General features: G+C 54.0%; 1 long non-coding RNA gene across 1 annotated transcript; it reads left to right on the top strand.

Annotated features, from left to right (window-relative positions):
* Positions 1-268: 268 nt before the first annotated feature.
* Positions 269-7,432, top strand: LOC117284956. The gene is made up of 3 exons (XR_004515986.1): positions 269-357; positions 2,739-2,821; positions 4,559-7,432. It is a non-coding gene; the product is annotated as an uncharacterized LOC117284956 (long non-coding RNA).
* Positions 7,433-12,193: the final 4,761 nt, after the last annotated feature.

Below are 12,193 nucleotides of genomic sequence, written 5' to 3'. Positions count from 1 at the left end.
CAACTGGGAATGCGCAGCAAGATGCTGCCAGCTACCAGCGGCCGCAAGAGAGTCTTAAAACTAGATTTAAAAGAAAGAAAGCAGGGCCAAAGAGAGGGCAAGGCCCGGAGGAGGAGGGGTGACGGGTTTGCCCTGGGAGGTCCCACCCACTGTGCCCACCCACTGTGCCCTCTCTGGGTCTGGGTTCTTCTCCTGCTTGCTTACTTTCCCGAGGTGTCGCTCCTGCGGGAGTCCTGGGCTGGCTGACTGTGTGTTCTCTTTTCCAGGAGGGCGTTGTCACAGAGTCCCAGGTGCACTGTGTCGTTCACTGTAGAAACCCAGTGGAGCGCCCGGGAGCCTGCTGCCCCACCTGTCCAGGTAACTGTCTCAGGAAGTGGGGGCGGAAGGCTCCCCGGCACAGGGCAAGACCGTTGCATCTGTGCCCTCGGGGCCGTGCCGTTTCCCTTCCCTGCTGGGTTTCCTCACTCAGCCTCCGTGCACCTACCGTGTCAGGGAGTGTGCTCCTGCTCCTCCTCCTCTGCCCGCCACTGTCTGTGGCCTCAGCCTTTCCTCTCCCGTCCCGAAGGGGATGGTAGGCTGCCCGGTGGGGGTGCCCGGCGTGCGCACGGTGTGCTGCCAGGATCGGCTGGTGGCTCCTCTGGGCCCAGAGGCCTGCTTTCCACTCCCGGGCCCGCAGCGGCTTCCCCTTGCCTCCACAAATGTCCTTTTGCTGCTTTGTGTTGTGGTGCCTTGGCCAGAGCTTGCCCTGGTGACGAGGTAAGCAGAGAGCTGCCTCCCATGTGAATTTAGCTTAGGGTTTTGCTGCTGTTCCTTTCCGCCTGCTCTACAGGGCTGGGCCCACTGTCCCTGTGGCGAGGCCCCTGCCTAGTTTGTACTGAACAGCTCTTCCCTTTCCAGTGGCCAGATCTTCCCTCCCACTTTCCTGAAGGGCATTGCGGAGGCCCCTGCAGCCCTTGCCCTTTCCCGCAGGCCTGGGGATTTTGAGGCGAGATGTCCCTCTGCTCTCTGAGGCACTCACTGGTCGTCCAGGACAGGGGTTGGCTTTGGGGTTTTCCCTGAGTGCTCTTCCTCACCGGTGGCAGTGCGACTGCCAGTCTTTGCTCTGCAGGGTGCTCTCGAGGCCCTGCTGCTCTCGGAGGCTCCTTTGGAGTGGCGGAGGCCTTGTGGTGCTCGGCAGACGTGAGCCCTCCTTGGGATAGACCCAAGTCCTCTTCCGAATTCAGTCTTCTCTTGTCCTCGAAGGACAAGGACGGACCGTTTCCACCTCTTCTGACCTTCCTCGTGCCCTGCACAGTCGTGATTCAGCTTCCTTTCACACTGGGTTTCTTGTGAAGCTCGGATTATTGATGAGCTCATAGGAAAGCCAAAAACCCGGCTAAAGCTACACTGATTCTTTCTGTAACCCAGTCAGTTTGTATCTGTCCCACAGTCCACTTTCTCAGTGCCTGTTCCTGCTGAATGCATCGAATGCTTTTCATGACCTTGAAGGTCACCGTGTCCTTGAACATGGGCGGGATCTTGACAGAGTGGCTGAGTAGCTCTCTGGGCTGCACCCTGAATTTCCTGGGAATCGGAAAAGCTGCATCTCAGCCCAGGTCCATCAGAGTCTGGGTACAGGCCCAGCCTCCCTGGTGCTTTCCATACAGCCAAGCTGGGGGTGGGTAACAAAAAACTTGTCATGCAAATTTGAAGATTTTCTAAAGATTATCCTAGCTCCCACCTGTGGATTCGGGTCTGCCCAGTAGACTGTGGTCTCATCCATGCAGTCGGCTCAGAGGCTCCGCTCGCAGCCGTGGGGCTCAAGGAGCAGGAACAGCACCCAGGAGCCCTGGACGCCCAGCTCCCCCACCAGCAGCGTCCTCTCACTGGGCCCCTACCATCTCTGAATAGCACTGAGACGCAGCCACGGGGGCCATTTGAAGATTTTCTAAAGATTATCCTAGCTCCCACCTGTGGATTCGGGTCTGCCCAGTAGACTGTGGTCTCATCCATGCAGTCGGCTCAGAGGCTCCGCTCGCAGCCGTGGGGCTCAAGGAGCAGGAACAGCACCCAGGAGCCCTGGACGCCCAGCTCCCCCACCAGCAGCGTCCTCTCACTGGGCCCCTACCATCTCTGAATAGCACTGAGACGCAGCCACGGGGGCCACGCTCACCAAGTCTTCCCGTCACTGAGAGCAGGAGGGCAGTTGGTGCTGGTGTTGGGTGTGGGCACCGGAAAGGCCTCCCTCCTGGAGCAGCTGTGAAGTTCACGCTCCTCCTTGGCTCAGACTCAGTGCTCGCCTGCACACCCTTCTGTTGGACAGAGGGTGGTGCCAGCTTTGGGATGGGCAGGTGGGCGAGGCCCGGTCCTCCTGGGGAGCCTGCTGGTCTGAGAGTGGGGCTTCTGCAGGGAGCACAAGAGCATTCAGCAGCTTCCTGTCCAGCGCGGAGCAGGACCCGCCCTCTTGCCAAGCGCCTGGCTGGGACAGTTCTGGGGAAGGTGGCTTGGGTGGTAACCCACGGCCTCCGTGGCCCACGGGAAATGGAGTCAGCAGCCAGCCTTTCTGAGGGCCACTTGTGGCACTGCTTTAGAATGTGGCAGTGACCCGAGACTTTCTCATGAGGGAACCCGTCCGCTGACCAAGGAGGACACTGCCGGGGCGTGGGGTGGGGGTGGGGATGGGTGAGCAGGGCTGGGAGGACGTGTCGTGCTGCGTGGATGCGGCTCCTGCCCGTTCTGAACTCCGCTCTGCTTTCCAGGCTGCCTGTTCCAAGGTGTGCAGTACGGCGAGGGAGAGGCGTTTTGGCCGGAAGGGAGCAAGTGCACCAAGTGTTCCTGCCTCGTAAGTGCTGCGTGGGTGCCGGTCTCAGGGCTGTTTGCCTGACCCCGAGCGGCTGGCTCTGCCCGGGCATCGCTGACACTGGCTTGGGTCATCCGCGTGGTGGGGCTGCAGGGTGTCCTGAAGGATGTGTAGCTGCAGCCTGGTCTCCGCCCTCACTTCCGCCTGCAGCCAGCAGGGTCAGCAGGCCCTGCCCGGTCCCTGAAGAGCAGCCTCGGTTCTCACTAGGACCCGCCGCTCTTCAGGGCACAGGAGCCAGGCCCTTGCGCCTCCGCTGCCTCCCTGGGGGTTCTGTGGCTTCTTGCTTCCTGGGATGGAGGAGCTTCCTGCCAAGGCAGCCGTGGGTTTGCTGCAGTCAGATGGGAGCGGATGGGAGTTCTGTGGGTGAGGGTGCTCTGGGGATGGCAGAAGGAAGTCAGGGGGTCTGGTCTTAGGTAGCATCTTGTGTTAATTACAGTAGATAGTTGGTACACTCTTTGTTTTTTGTTTGTTTCTTTTCTTTTCTTTTCTAATAAAGAACGCACATTTTCCAAGTCACTAATGGCTCAGTATGCATCTTACACTATTAAAAAGGAAATACATGGCAAACTCTAGCACCTAAATTTCACCAGAGCAGAATGATTCGGGAATCATTGTAATCACAGCACCTGTCACTTCTCTGCGTGCCATCTCTCGGACCTTTCCCACGTCCGTAAGCACAGGCCCACCGTCCTGCAGTCCAGGAAAAGGACCTGTGGCCGAGGATGGGTGGAGAGAGAGGATGGTATGTTGTCTCTCGATAGAAAACATAGGCGGTATTTATGTAGCATATTTAAACACAGAAGCAGTTTGCTCATGAAAATGATCATGACTTTGTGCATTCCACGTGAACTTCCATGCGGGTCACGGGTAAACAGCTTCACGTTACTTTTCACGAGCATGATTGGCCTTATTGCCCATTTCTCAATGTTATTCCTTCCATTTTGGCAGCTATAACATTTTCTGATGATAATATACTCATTATTATTTTAGTAATCTCATCCTTTGGGAGTGGGCCGATAAAAAGCAAGGTGGTTTTGTTAGGAAACTCTGTGCGCCCAGAAGAATTTCCTTCTGACAAAGCTGGGCTGAGGGTGGACAGCTGGTCCCGCCTGGAAGGAGAGGTGGAGGCAGAGAGGAGGAGGGACACCCGTAGCTGTGCCTGGACCACCGCTGGAGGTGTCTGGGAGCTGGAAATGAGCTCGGGCGTGGGTTCAGGGTCAGTCTCAACATGCTGCCGCGCCCACGTTTCATTTGCCTTAACACTTGGTGTCTTCCCGGAGAGACGCATCTGGGGCTGGATTCAGGCCCCTGAAAGTCCCGTTTTCGTTTTTTGATGAAAAGGTAAAATTCCAAGAGTGCTGTTACTTGGCTTAGCTTTCCTGCTCACTGGGCTCTGTCCAGGCTGCGCAGCTCTAACCTGGCCTGTAGGCTGAGTCTAGTTTCCTGTGTCCCATGACCTTGGTGTTCTTCCATTCTCCATGTTGCCCTGCTCGGCGCTTAGTGGTTTTGACTTGGGTCTTCATACCCAGAGAGCAAAAGGCCAAGGATGGAGTTCCAGCTGGGACACAGAGTGGGGTGCGGGTCTGGGCCTGGGGAGCCCTCAGAGCAGCCTTTCCTTTCATGAACACAGAGCTTTGAGGTGTGAACTCTCTTTGGAGCTTGCTGTTGAATTAACTTGGTTTTCACGGCCCTTTCACTGCTTTTGCTGTCTCTCCACAGCAGTAGCTCGGCAACAGTGGCCAGTGTGCAGGGCCGCTGTGGGGACGTCTGCCTGAGAATGCCGGGTTCCCGGGCCTGGCCGGGCTGTGCAGCACCAGGTGCAAAGTGGGCCAGGGCTGTCCAGCTGTGGACCGCGGGCTCTGGTGGGTGCAGTACGTCGGGGGAGAGGCTGTCCTGCCGAGCCGGAGGACAGAACTGGAGCATCAGGCTTCAGGATCTCCACACGGCACAGGAAGGAATACAGCAACCTGCAGTGCTCTGATGAAAAGGAAAACATTAACGCAGCAGAGAGAGATGCAAGCACACTGTGCCTTTGAGTAGGACGCTGTCCCTCGTCACCTCCCGGGGATTGGTGTCAGGACCCACCACGGACATCGATGCCCACAGACCAAGTCCCTGTCCTTCTGTCCTATGCCTGTCTAACCTGCACACTTCCCTCCTGAGGACTTTAAGTCACCCTAGATTGCTTGCAATACTAAAACAGCGCAGCTGCTGTGTATTTGTTGTGCTCTATCGTTTAGGAAGTGATGACAAGAAAAAAAATCTATGTGCCGAGTACAGACAAGTATTTTCCAAATATTCTCGGTCTGTGAGTGGTTGACCCCATAGGTGTGGAACCCATGGATATGGAAGCCAGCTCCGTTATATGGACCTGTATTTGTGTGTACGTGTGTCTGTGAGTGCGTGTGGACACACGTCTGCACGTATGACCCAAATATGGTCAAAATGAGTGATGAACAGTAAAGCACACATCACCATCGATCCTGTTCGCGACCCTCCCTCTCTTCAGACGCACTTAGCTCATCGTTCCTGCCATTTTCTGAAGCGGTTCTGAAAGTCTTCTTTCACGAGTGTCTTTCTGCGGTGTGGGTATAAACACCGTGAATGCTGCTGCGGAGTGCCGTCCCACGGACAGGTACACACATAGCAACGTGCTGGTGAGTCCTCATCCACCTCCCTCATCACCTCTGGTACTGCGAGACTGCTGGCTCTTCCTCAAAGTCAAAATAAGCATAAAAGGGGAAGGTTTTGAATGGACTCGGGACATTGGGGCAGCCACAGCAGCAATGAAGGATACTCGGGACAGAGGACTTGCAGAACTGCTTCAGAAAGTGCAGTACAAAGTGCGTTCAAAGTGAGGGGAGTGTTGCCGAGGATTAATAGCCACGCGTCTTCTACTGTCATGAATTTTTAAGAGTCGGAACATTTACTGTATAGTTTGATCACACTTTGTGCAAGTATATGCAAATATATAAACATTTAAACATAAATATATAAAAAATATGCGTATATATGACTATAAGTACACAAGCACCATTAATGTGTCTCAGCTGGATCTCTCTAGACACAGACCCTGAGACAAGCATCTGCGTGTGAGTGCCCTGTGGGGGCCGGAGAGGTGGACAGAAGACTTCAGCTGAGAGTAGGAAGGGCGGAGCCAGCGGAGGGCCTGTGAGGAGGAGCCGGGATCTGGTGTCCTCCGGGATCATGTTGGGACTTGGTCACCTGGTGCAGTGTTAAGAGGCGGCCCTTTCAGAAGGATCTGCTCTCACGGGTGGATTCCTGCCCTCCTAAGGGCTGGAGGGAGGAGTCCGGACCTTCTAGGACACAGCCGCAGGCACCATTCTCAGAGAGGAGCGGCGCCCAGACACCAGGCTGGCTGGCGCTTTGGCGGCAGGCTCCCAGCCTTCACAACTGCAGCGGACCTAGTACTGATGGTGTGTAAAGCCCGCCGAAGGGAGTTAACCCCCCAGTTGCTTGTTTATGGGAGTCTGGTTGAAGCCTATATGCCAAGGTCAGAGTAGCTGGTATCTATGTGTTGTTTTTATAACTAAAGTCCTCTCGACCAGAAGGATAGTGTTTTAACTACAGCTGTATATTTTGACTATTCTGTTCCTAATTCGGGAATGCTTTGTCCTGTCCTTTATGAGCCCTGTTGACACTGATTTCCACAGAGACTGCACGGAGCTCACCTTTACCACAGTTGATGGCCAGTAACTGTGCGTAGGACTGGCCAGGGCCTTTGTGGGTGGCACCGGCCTTGGTCGTCCCGCCCCGCTTACCCTCTCCTGGTTCTGCCTCTGAGTGTCTTTCTTTCCTCAGGCCTGCGTCCTGTGCCGGGCAGGTGGGGACTGGACCTGACTGCAGGGGGCCGTGGCACCGAACTGTGAGCAGGAAACTCCTGCTCTTCGCAGATCGCCCGGCTGTGGTATTTCGTGATGGCAGCACCCAGGGACCGAGACACTGACCGCGCTGTCGCTGTGGTGGCCGGGTCTCCTTCCTGCTGGGCAGACTCTGGAGGCTGGGTCAGGCCTCTGGGCTCTGAACCTTCCCACCCAGAGGAGAGCTGAGACGCGTGTGCGCCCCCTGGAGGGCTGCTGGGGGCGGGGTGCTGGGCAGGCCCGCTTGGCCGCTCTTGTGCTAGACTTGCAGGGCCTCAGGCAAGCACTGCCTGGGTTGTTTCCCTCCTGTGGTGTTGGTGTGGCCGGGCCCAGCCTTGCTCGCCATCCTGCTGAGCCCAGGGTGAGCAGGTAGCAGGGTCCCTCGGCGCACGCGCTTCACGTCCCGCGGTGCTGGGCACAGCACACAGCATCCCAGAAGGCTGGGGACACGCAGGGCTGTGAGTGCTGGAGCCCCACAGCCTCTGCTCCTGCCCGCGGGCAGCCTTGTCCTGCAGGGTCAGTGCCTGTCACCTGACTCCCTGGGACGCGCAGCACTTTGTTATCGCTTGTTAAACCGTGGCGTCCCCATTCCCACAGTGCAGAAATAAAGCCCAGAGTTTTCCTCCGCCTGCTCTGCCGCTGCTCCCTGGAGCTGTCTGTGTGGGGCCCGGGGGCGTTTGTTAGGGACGAGCTCAGGACGCGCGCTGTGGCTTTAAAATAGAGACGACTCTGCAGTATGTGAAGCAGAGGACACTTTTTCCTGCAGCCTCATGGGCTAAAGCACTCCTCACTCTTTCGGTCTAAGCCAGTTGTGGGTACAGCGGTCATGTGTGCCCCGGTTCAGTCAGATGTCCAGGGACAAGGCGGGGATTTCGCCCAAGCATTTCTGTAAAGCCAGTCTTCAAGGTTGTCAGAGTACAGATGGAGGTGCCGGTGTGAGGTGTGTGTGTGTGTGTGTGTGTTTTCACTGGCCTTCACAGTGAGCTCCAGCTCCAGCCCTTATTTTTAATTTTGAGACAGGATCTCCCTAACTTGCTCAGTTTCCCAGGGCGGGCTCCAACTTGCAATCCTCCTGTCTCAGCCTCTCCAAGTGCAGGGATTACAGGCACCCACTACCACACCAGGCCTTATGTTGTTTTTGGCAAACTACTTTGGGAATCCTATGGGCTCTGCATTCTTGGGAGTTGCTTACTGGAGGGAATACGGCCCAGGGGGCTGTAGGATACTCTTGAAAGAGTGGCAAGTCCTTAGTCTGAACAACCAGCCAAATTAACCAGCCAAGATCAATTACTTCTGCTGACAAAGACATATTACGTTCCAAGGATTTGTACCAATAAACCTGGGTTGTTAACGGCTGCCTGTGATGAAGGAGCTGTGCTTTACGGGCTCGCAAAGCCCCGAAGTCCACAAACACCTCTGTTCTCACTTGCGTGTGAGATAGCGTACCACGCTGTCCCGGGGGAAGCGAAGGCCCAGGAAGGGCACTTGGAGAGAGCTGGGTGGTGCGGCTGCCCTTCCTCCTCGCTTGCAGCCCCCAGCGTCCTGCCCCTCAGGACGTGGCCCAGCCCTGTCCGCATCCTGGCCCGCCCCTGCCCTCTCGCACTCTGTCTGAGGTGGACGGGTCCTGACTCCTCACTGGGCCGCGCGTGGCCCCCACCTGCACTGGAGCCCCATCTGGAACGAGGCTGAAGTCCTTGCAGGCCCGTGGAGTGGAGTCAGATTTAACCAAGCCCCCGAGGGTCCATTTGCCAAGCGAAGTCTAATCCCCCATGGCCTCACCTGCAAGGTCTTGCGCTTCTCCCTTCTCCTCCCCACCAGCGTCCCGTCCTCAGGGGTGACACCCACTCCTCCTACTCCTGGAAAGCCCAGCATTGCTTCTCCAGTCCCGAGACCGGCTCGCTTCCTGTTACAAACCTTTTCATAGTGCTTTCCTTCCCAGACATCTACAGTGATTTCTAATCTGATATTTTTGTTTGTGAAGATTTTAAAATATTTTAGTTTTAATTCACACGTAGTAACTGGCTCTCTGTGGGACACAGTGTGACGGTTTGACACACGTAGGCAGTGTCTGATGATCTGATGGGGTAGTTGGCTCATCTGTCCCAGACATTTGTCATTTCTTTGTGTGCAGAATCCCCTCTCCTCACTTTCCTGAACCGTGCACTTCATCGGTGATATTACTTAACTCCAGGGTAAATAATGGCCTTGAATTTGCAGGGCATCTGCAGTAATTGCTACACATTTATTTTATCTTCTTGCCCCATTGCCTCTGTCCCCATGAATATCTTCCTCCTAACCAGTTCAGCCGGAAAGGGAGAGATGCATGTGGCCACAGAGGAGCTGGGAAGGCAGGCAGAACGTCTTCCAGCTACTGTACACTGGCCACTTGCTGCGGCAGAACTTTTGGAAAGTGGGTGATCCAGCCATGCCCTGGAGTGTGAGGAACATGTGTCTGTACCCCCAGTCTCAGATCGCACCCCTGTACTGGGAAGCAGAGGGCCCCTCGGCACTCCCGTGGTCACACGACGCCACCCAGTCCAGGTGGCGCATTCCCAGCCATGCCACCCCACGCACAGTGGGGACGCAGGACCCTCCACACCTGAGCTCTCCCATGGCCTCTGCCTTACTTGCGGTAATCTATGCAATTTGGTGCATTTCTGTCCTTAGCTTCATTGTAACTTCCCTGTAGGTGGGAGAAAATGGGCCACATCTGGGCAGTAAGTTGAACTGAGCAATTACTGAGTGAATTCGATCAGTGTGGGCCGTTTATCTAATGTGCACAGGCCAGAAAGCCTCAGGCAGTTCCAACAATCAGCCAAAATCCGGGGTCGTTGCCGAGTGTCCTTCAGCACTGTGTGCCTCCTGTCATCCTGAGGACGGAGAGGCCTGGCCCTTGAGCAGTCAGTTGAGAACAGCAGTCTTTTCCTCCGGGGCTGGACAGCCCTCGCCCCTCTCAGGCCTCCCCCTGCCTAGGAACATGGCCGCAGTTTTGTTCGTGTCTGGCTGGACCCCCGGGTTGTAGATGTCGAATTTTCTGCTGGGATGGAGCCGAGGGGATGTGATTCCACCGTGCATCAGGACCAGGCGGGAAGGTCAGTGTGGTCCTTCAGTGAAGCTGCAAAGGCACAGATGTCAGGGCTGGGTGTGGATGCAGTGGGAGAGCACAGGCTAGGCACATGCAAGGCCCCAGTTCAGTCCCTGCCCACCAAGAAAAAGAGGCGGAGAAGTTTCTGCCGGGCACTGAGTTCCGGCTTCTCAGAAATACCACCCTAATGGCCTGTTAGGCCCGACCAGGGCATTTCCCCTCCATGGTTCAGGACCATTACTTCAACAGGGGCTTAGCAGCAGCTTAGGAGGAGAAGACGAGGGTGATTAGGAGCTCTGAGGGATCCGGCTGAAGCTGGGTCTGGGCTGCGTTCGGGCAGACCCTGCTGTGCAGCGGGTCATCGGCCGACTCGGCGAGGGCTGCACAGCCTGTCCCAGGGTTCGGAGCCCAGCGGGGTCTCCTGTGTGCTGAGGCAGTGCTTCCTGCAGCCCACAGGGCTTAATTTCTCTCAGGTGTTAATGGAATTAACTCTCGGAATGACCGCTCTGTAGTTAACCCTCTCTCAGCCCTGCCCTGTGCATCTCTAGGCACATCCTGAATTTTAACCCTCAGCTATGCCTTGTTTGTGGAGCTTGTACAATGCCATGAGCCCATTTCTGCATAATTCGTACCAGAGCACCCTGTACAGTTATTTTTCTACAAGAGAATGACCACCTTAATAAAAACCCAAACAGGGAAAGAAGTTGGAAAGGAAGTTTCTTGTATGACATTTGAACATTTATATGGTAACTCACAGATTGAAAAGAGATCAGGAAATGATGTATTTACAGAAAATTATTCACAGTAACTGCTAGTTTTATTCAGCCATACTCTGTTCCAGGTACACAGAGTACTTTAATATTAATTTTCACAGTTATCATACAACCTAGGAGGTGTCAGCTATTTTTATGAAGAAAATAAAATCATGAGTCTGATAGCGTGCCGAAGCTTGAAGAACTGACAAGGACAGGAAGCCCGAGTTTCCCGAGCATACAGCCATGTATCAGCTTTCCCTCCCGACCCAGCTTGTGTAATTCTGAGAGATTTTAATCCACGATTGCTCGTGCACGTTTGGAGCTCGGAAGTGCTGCTGGGTCTGTGGAGCGAGAAGCGACCAGACATTTCCAGGGAGAAACGGGTGACACGAGCAACAGAAGCCCCGGTCCGATGCGAGAGACGCGAGTGCAGGGAGAAGTGCTCACCGCTCTCTGCAGAGTTCGCAAGTCTAAGCAAGTTCACACGCGTGTGTGCCCACGGTGCCAAGTGTGGGGTCCCTGTCCTCACGATTTAATGTGCTTATTTCCATCTTCCTCTCCATACTTACATATAACTGGATAATGTCGTGTGCTCTACGCAATCGTTTTCCAGCCTTGTTATTTTCATTTAACATTGTACAACTTGGACGGCCTTAATGTGAAATCCAGAATGTTTCAAAATCCAAAATTTTTGAATGCAGCGTTCAAAAAGTTTCAAATTTGAGAACATTTCACATTTTTGGATTGGGGATGCTCAACTGATAAAAGTCCGCAAATATAGACTAAAATCTGAAAAAAGTCCACAGTATGAAACCCTTCGGGTCCCAAGCATTTTGGACAAGTGATACTTAGTCTAGTAATATACCTCTAGTAATATACTCAGTCTAGTGAGTCAGTCTATTTCATTAAAGTTATTGAAGACAAATTTAATAGCTTCATAATAGTCCATTCATACCACAACTTAGTCATTTCCTGATATTTAAAACTAGTGGTTTTAGTTTGTGTTGTTCTGAATTTTGTGACAAATGTCCTTGACAGTTACGATCTTTCCTTGCTTCTCTTGTTTTTCCTTAGGTTAGATGTGTATGCGTACACTTAGTGGGCCGAGGATACAAACATTTTAAGATATATGTGTGTGTTACTGAATTACTTCAAATAGGAGATATATTAGTTTCTACACCACTCAGAAATATGCAGGTGTAGCTCTTCGTGCACCAAAATTGTTTTCTCTCCAGTGATCTTGTTTGCACTGAGATCTGGCTTCTGAAATGGAGATATATTACCTGTGTGTTTAGGAGGCGTCCGTGTATCTTCTGTGGATTGTTCTTCCTTCTCATGTTCTGCTGGTGGTGAAAGCTGTGTCAAAGCTGATGTGCGAAAGAAGTGTGTGGCCTGCTCCTGACATACTGGGATGTGTTTAAAACTCTGAAGACACACTGTGTGCAGTTTGCCCGTAGAGCGTGATTGCGCAGTGGAGCGTGGCAGAGTTTCCTGAAATCCTGTGTCTCCTTCCAGTCCTCACTCCTCCGGTCTGGATCCAGATATGTTCGTGAGGAGAAACATGAGTCAGCATTGGAAGCTCCCAAAGTTAATCATTACCAGACTCTTCTTGCTTTAGCTTCTCCCCCATAGC

Source organism: Fukomys damarensis, unplaced genomic scaffold (genome assembly GCF_012274545.1).
Source record: "Fukomys damarensis isolate Sample0158 unplaced genomic scaffold, DMR_v1.0_HiC HiC_scaffold_34026, whole genome shotgun sequence".
NCBI lineage: Eukaryota > Metazoa > Chordata > Mammalia > Rodentia > Bathyergidae > Fukomys > Fukomys damarensis.
The sequence above is the reverse complement of the archived record's forward strand: the minus strand, read 5'-3'. Positions and strand labels throughout refer to the sequence as shown.